Source organism: Anarrhichthys ocellatus, unplaced genomic scaffold, assembly GCF_004355925.1.
Source record: "Anarrhichthys ocellatus isolate YVR2014 unplaced genomic scaffold, GSC_Weel_1.0 scaffold27, whole genome shotgun sequence".
NCBI lineage: Eukaryota > Metazoa > Chordata > Actinopteri > Perciformes > Anarhichadidae > Anarrhichthys > Anarrhichthys ocellatus.
In genome coordinates, this window is record NW_022280057.1 from 5,098,267 (window position 1) to 5,105,957 (window position 7,691).

At 40.3% G+C, this 7,691-nt stretch overlaps 1 protein-coding gene across 1 annotated transcript in view; it reads right to left on the reverse strand.

Moving 5' to 3' along the window:
* Positions 1-227: 227 nt before the first annotated feature.
* The window catches only part of LOC116391785 (E3 ubiquitin-protein ligase RNF38-like), a 23,179-nt gene continuing 15,715 nt past the window's right edge, over positions 228-7,691 (reverse strand). The window contains exon 13 of the transcript XR_004213281.1: positions 228-2,283. The gene's annotated coding sequence lies outside the window, so the exon portion shown is untranslated. The remainder of the gene's footprint in view (positions 2,284-7,691) is intronic.

Consider the following 7,691-nt stretch of genomic DNA (forward strand, 5'->3'; position numbering starts at 1 on the left):
CTTACTCCTTCCCACACACAAGAGAGGCATTTTTACGGTTTATACATTCATTCACACACACACACTCCATAAAATTAACCTCTAGTCACAGCTTCAAATGCAACCAAATTGTATTATCCCCCCATCACTCCCCATTACAGCCACATGCGAGCATCCGCCTCCCAAAGTCCCCGCCCGTCTCTCCTAATGAGCATTATCTCTGCATCCTAAAAGCAATGGAGAGGAGCAGAGGGAGGCCAGATTTAATCAGGGCCACTTAGAGCTCGCTGTGGGGTCTGCTGGGGCTCAGAGCAGCCAGCAAGCATGCGCACACACACACACACACACACACACACACTCAAAGGATAAATTCTAAGAACACTACCTATATTTTGTAAATATTAACTGATAGCTGGAAGATTGGCAATACAACAGACACAGACATAAACAGGCTTTTATTAAAGCACTTGTGAGGACTTTAAATTTCAGCTTTAACACTTGTCCTAACATATACATTCATAGTTTATTTAGCCTTATTAGGATCAACTTACATTATGCTACTAGTTTAGCATTTACTTACTAAAAGTACGTTATCATTCCAATTATGTCACATTCATGTCATATGGAAGTTATTCTTATTGCCAGTATAAAACTTGTAAAATGCATGAAGGCCTTTGAGTCAAGCTATTTATACAGCCCAATATCACAGATGTGCCTCAAGGGTAATTGTACAGCTTATGATCCCATCTATCATAGGCCCAAGTTTCAAGTCTCTACATATAGATACTAGCATAGCCTCCTGAAGGGTAAAAAACATACAATGATTAAGAAAATGTAAAAATACTCTCATTTTGTAGATAGAAGACAATCATTTAACTGTTAAACCAAACTTTATAAAATGTGCAATAATAAAAAACCTGTTCATTTGGTCACATTCATTCCTCAAAAGATAAAATGCTTACCTTCGGTTTAGTCTGGTAGTCAAAGTGCTGACGTGATTCACATTTGCATAATGATTCATCAATTCATTTCCTGCAGCAATAATAATCTTACATCAACCAGAGCCAAAGCACTCTGTCAGCATAATAAACAAATTAACCACACATTGTACACAGCTCCATATGTTTGTGTAATGACACACAAACACACGCTCTACATCGTGTTACTCCTCCTCCACAAAGCTCCTCCGGGTACAACTCATAAACACAGCAAACTCACAACATCTGCATCTATTTCCCAACAGATGCATCATCGTATTGTATATCATTTCAGTGGATTAAGTTTGTTTAGTTTACTCCTCTCCAAAGCGCCTCCACACCAGCCTTTCATCAAACACTCTTGGGACATTGTGCCCTGGTGAAGTGGCCTATTCCCCGCTGCATTAATGTTATCATAAATATCACTCGGGGACATTTGTGTCTTGGACTGACAGTATGTGATGGGTTTTCTAAATCCCAGCCTGTCACAGCTGGTCATTGTCCTGCTCCTTTGTGGCAGAATCAGTATGATGGGACCTCCAAGATGTGTAGTGATGAACACATCTCATCATCTATTTGTATGTCTTTCTAATCTTTTTGCTGCTTCATCATTGCTGGCCTTCTCCTTTATTTGCACTCTTGCTCCACTTTTGTTTCTTTGTTCCATTTATGTGCCTGCTCCCTTTTCCACCTTCTCTGATCTCCTCCCTACATTCACTCTTTCTTCTCGAATCCTCTTCGTACCCTGTCGCTCTCCTCTCATCTCCTTTGAACCAAACAGGCATATAAACCCCCTGCTGAGCTCCCAGTGGGTGGGAAAAAAAATGTTGGAAAAATGGCAGGACTCTTATCAAGGCTGAACTCAGTTAAATGTTCTGACGGGGCCTGCAGCCTCAGAGCATGTCTCCATGCTGCTTCTGAGTGTCCCTGCTGTTCTCATACATCATGGCTGATTCGGTTTACTGTAACAATGTAAAGGAAGGTGGGTTTCTGTGAGACCCCAAGGTTTGCACCAACAACTTTTAGATGTCTAGGAAGTGAGCAAATTCAACAAGTATGTTCTGATTTTCAGGATTCCACATACAGTATGCATGCTGTCGTCCTACTGGGGTAGGTGTTCATATTAGAACTCATGCGACGTTGCACAGACAACGTTTAAAAGAGCCTTTTAGGGTGTGCAGGGTGTACATGCATGGCAGTGCTGTTTCTTTGGCAGCCCTCCTCCACAGGAAGCCTCTCATGTCATCTTAACTGCGGGCCAAGAAGATTCAGCCACATAATCCTGAGGCAGCAGCAACCCGACAGACATGGACCCCACAGACATGTGCTGTTGAAGAAATATGACAGCGTTACACAATCCAGCATGTTCTCATGACACAGTCGAGGCTTCTTGTTCAGAGACGAGCGAGGAAGATGAGGGGGAGGAGACTTGAGGAGAAAGCAATTAGGGGTAACTGGATTTAATTTACAGACGCATAATTGCAATTATTTTACAATACTTTTACAAGGCGGTGTTTTATAAATATATGCTTTGATATTAAAATGTCAAAGCAAACTTGATCCATTTGTTCCTTGATTTTAGGGGAAAAAATCCAATACAGGCTGATAGTTAAGTGATTTACATCAAGATGACTGGATGTTTTGTTGAAAGTTCCCATCATGCATTACTGATTCGATTCACCTTTAATCTCCTCTACTCTGAAAATGTGTGCAAGGTAAACAGAGGTAGAATTTACACTGAACAGGCCGGTCTTACAGAAACAACTTGTAATTGAGTTGGTTTCAAATTGAGTTTCCATGCTTTTAATAGATCACTTTATTTGCAGGTCACTGCGACCAGTGGCCAGTGTTTAGTTATCACTCCTAAGATTATAACAGAAAATAATACACTGTGAGCCTAGCTGTATTTCATTTGACAAAAAATGCATACATGATAGAGCAGCCAGACATCAGATGAATACACAAAAGTGGATGTTTGCATGCACACATTTATGACGTTATGTGTAACACTAGTATACAGTATATAACATTTCTGATAGCGCTGATCTCAAAAGCCAAAGAATGGCAACAGGATATACAGTTTACAGTACCAGCATTCACATGCAGAGTTGATTGCAGAAACAGCAACAATCTCATCTCAATGTACATTAAGTATCATCCCAGAGGCATCCATGTCAGTGAAAAAAGTTGAGCTATGGCTGACTGGATTTCCATCTCCTGTTTTTGGCACCAAAGAAAAGTGCTTACGCTTGGCTGAAGTGGAAAAGTTGCAATGAAGTGCAATGGAAACAAAATAAGTCATGATGTACATGAAGCGTGTGACTTTAATGCCCGCTGAAGAGAAGAAACCTGCTGGCAGATGAAAACATCAGAACTGTGTGGAGCGATGAGGGGACAGTAATGCTACTCAAATTACTATAAACATCAATAAATGCCACATAATGTTTGACTGGCACACATATTGTTGCGTACTCTTCTTCTACAATGGTTCGTTGGCATCCGACTGGAAAATTAGCGTCACCAACTTTTTATCTCGATAAACCAACTCCTAATAGTTGCATAATGAAAGTGGATGGAAATGGTAATTAGCATTTTCCTTTGCAGACTTAAAATATGATAAAAATCGGTGGTATATTTTAATGGACACCTGACTGGTGCCATTCCATGATAAATGGGGAACGCTATCTGCCACTGAATATTATAGCCGAATATGATTGAAAGCTCCAAAACAGATGGACCTAGAACCAAGATTGTTGTGTCAAGTTCAAATGCAGTTTCTGGTGTTTGCTGTTGCAGAAAAAGAAGTGATTGAATTGACTGCAACTCTCCCTTCAATTCAACAGTTTGAATGAAGGTTATACATTGTACTTTGTATGATTATTCTGTCTTTCCAAGTTGATTGAACAGAAGAGGAATGAGGCCTAGTTAAAACCTCCATCCTCCTGTTATTGGAGCTGTATTTTCAATACAGCTGTATGTACATATGTACAGTTCCTACAGGTTGAACCCAGCTTGCATCGCAGCTTAAAGAACAAGATGTGAAGTAATTATCTGGGAGAGATCATAGGCCTACAGTGTGATGTTGAACACATGAGCCCCATGGAGTAGGTCAGAGTCTGGAAAGGTTGAAGCTGTTGTCCAAGCGCAGCAGGAGAGACTCATGGTGCTTCTCTTTGGGGGTTTTGTGATACCAGGAATGTTTAAGATCCATAGAGAGCTTATCCTCCAGTCTAGTATGATCTCATATTTACCGTAGATTGTCAGCTGACTGTTGCCCCTTTTCTATATTTTTAAGTGACAGAGAGCTTTGAATAAAATACTCACAGCATAACAGTTCAGTCTTTAGGACCCAATTGAAAGTACATTTAAGCAAAATGTTGCAGTGAAATAAACACATTTCAATAGAATCTGTTGATTCACTAGCAGGTCTAACGAAGTCCAGCATATTCATTCAGTTCACCAATAGCAAGCAGCGTTGACCTTTGAGTACTAAATGGAGGAAGCTGTTGTAGGTTAACAACGTGCACTTTTATTTAGCCTTTTCTGTATGAGTATAAGCTGCTCCATGAGGCAGAAGTTGATAATACAAATGTTAGAACTTATTGTCCCGTTACTATCTGACAGTTGGCAAGCAGTTAGCTTGTTAACTCGTTATCTGGGAGAGCTTTTTTCCCCTCTTCGATAAAACTCTTATGAATATAATAATTTAAATGGGGGCCATCGGTACAGTACAGAGAAAATAGAAAGAAGCTTGGAGAACTGGGACTGATTGGCTCTAGCATGTTCCAGATGAGCTAGCGTGTTTGCGGTTAGCTTGTTAAACTACAGTTCAACTAGCCCAGCGAGTAGCCTATCCCGACATTAACAAGCCTCTCTTAAGGATACACAGACAGACTTTAAGATATGTGTAATCAAATATAACCAAAGAAAACATAATAAATTACTAAAACAAAGTCTAAAATTGTAATATGTGTGTGTGTGTGAGTGAGTGTGACTCAGAGGTTTGCACTCTGTAAAGTGTTATATCACCATGACTCAGTCCGTGGCTGACCTCAGCACACCTGACACAGGCTGCTGCGTGGCTTGAGGCCAACAGCTTGTCCTGAAATTACATGTCCACAAGCACACGCTGACAAACAAGCAGACAAATGCAACAACACAAACACACACACACACAGACACACACAACAGGTGAGGGTGGGCACATAAATAGACACACAAAAGGAGACAGAAAGCAGAAGTTCAGTTGGGCATGTATCTAATCACACTCCTTTTCTTGAGAGGAAAGCACAACCGTTTAATGAAAAAGAGATCTTAGTGAATTATTTTTTTTAAATAGATAAACTTGTTGAGATGAATTTGATGGTCACAAGAAGGACCATTAGTGCCCCTGTAGCACACACTCTTTTCCTCTTCCAATAATTACTAGAATTGGGAATTAAGGAGTAGGTTGTGTCTCTTATGCTTATGCTGCTGAAGCCATGTGCACACTGAGTGATACAAAGGTAATTTGACATTATTAAGGCTCTTGTAGAGGCCATAGTGGTTGGAGTTTGCCTTAACCTTTTGTCAATTCTCACTTTTTGGCACTAAATGGTTTTCAAGTGGTAGCAGTCTGGGTTTCTTTAAGGATATTATAGAATTTGATGGTTGATTTCTGAATATTAATGAGAACAAGTGTGATTAATCACCTTATGGTTAGCTGGAAATAATGTGTGTACACTGGATGTTTGTCGCCGTTTAAAAAACAACTTTGTTTTAATTGCAATCCAAGTCGGTAGAAAACCCCAAAAAAAAAAGGACTTCTTTCTTTGTGGTGTTTAGACCTTGTTAGTTCCTTTTCATCAATGCATTTGTTCACAAGGCTGTTGAATAAGTCGGGTCTATTGTTCCTTTTCCTGTTACTTGTCATGACCCGCATCTCACCCTGTGATTGTGGATGTGCAATATGTCCGTTTACTGCACCTTGTCTGGTGCAGTATAATTTAAAGAATATTTTGTTATATTATTATATTTAATATGTTCTGCTATGTATCTATCTATCTAATATGAAATAGAAATTGCACCAAAACAGTCGGGCTCTCGCAGATCTTTGTTGAGTTACGGCACATCACTGTCAGAAGGTGACTTACTGTATGTGACTCATATTGGTCCATTTGCTACTCTGACCTGTTGGCCAACCCTTCTTGGATACAAAAAACAATACATTTCCATTTTCATTGTTTTAAAATGTCACCTTGGAACAGGCACAAATAGAGCTATACATTTTATTTCTATGGTTTGACTGCCCTACTGGCATGGGCCAACATTAAACCCCCCCTCTCAGACAAATCATCAAGGCAGTTGTCGTCAGATGTGCTGTTTGGTGTCTTCAATAAAATCCCATCAATGGAGAAACCTGGTGTGACACCATAGCCATGGAGAAGGTATCAACAAGATAGAGACATGGCAAATATGGCCAATTGTCGAATCTATCAAAATATAATTCTACTATGTGAACATCAGTCACATTTGGTGCAGCATAGGCTTCATACATTTGCTCTTCCGTGTATCATTTATCAATCAAAATATCTATTTAAAGCTATTTCTTTGAAAAATTACGCAAAATAACATTTTTCTAAAATAAGTGTTTATAGTATTACCAGCTGGAGACCATTGAAGTGATTTCGATGACGTAACACTGCATACGCTTTCATAAGCCCTTTTCAGGAAAAAGATTGATCTCAAATTCCTGAACATAGTTTTAAGATAACCCACATTGTAATTGTTTAATACAGTGAGTGTCCCTTACTTAAATTATAAATTATTATTTATCATTTCTCTGCAATTTTGTTTTTGTTTGTTTTGGACTGAAACTCTTATGTTAGTAATTTTTGTAAAACATTTAAGCCAACTGATAATAATGAAAGTATTTATACTTTAATAAGTGACTTCACGAACTTTGCTAACCACAGCTCTCTGGAGAGGGAATCACCCAGCTGATTAAGAAGACGACCTGAGGGTCCTGCATGGACAGCAGATGCGCGCGCACGCACGCACGCAAACACACACACACACACACACACACACACACACACACACACACACACACACCCAGCCTCCGAGCTAGTCTGTCCTCACCGACTAAATGTGTCAAATAGAAAGCCTTCGTGCTGATGCTTCCAATGAGCCACCAGTATAGCACTATTTCCACTCAACCTATACACACACTCCTCCCTGTCCTGTCTGACTCTCTCTTTCTGTCTCACCAACACATCCATGGTCTCGTCCCTTTACCTCTCTCTCTCTCCCGACAGTGATGGTGTCAGCTGACAGCTCAGAACATGACGACATGGCCAGATGCCGTCCAGCATGCAGAAAGAGGGAAATCCCTATGAAATAAATATAAATATTACACACACACACACACACACACACACACACTTCACTCAGTGAGATGGCCAGGGAACAACCCGCCCTGCTGATACGACATTTAACCCTCATCGCTGCCGGGTCCTCTGTGGAGAGTGAAAGATACAGAGAAGGAAGAGGCAAAATGAGAGAAAGAAAGACAAGTCCGTATGCATGCAAGTGTGTGTGTATATGTGAATATAAGTGAAGCAGGCAGAGCTTGGTGCCCTCGCTTTCTTTTTATAAACAAGCAGGATGGAGAATCCATGTACCCTGTCAGCTTGGGACAGTCCGCGCAACACACACACACACACACACACACACACACACACACACACACACACA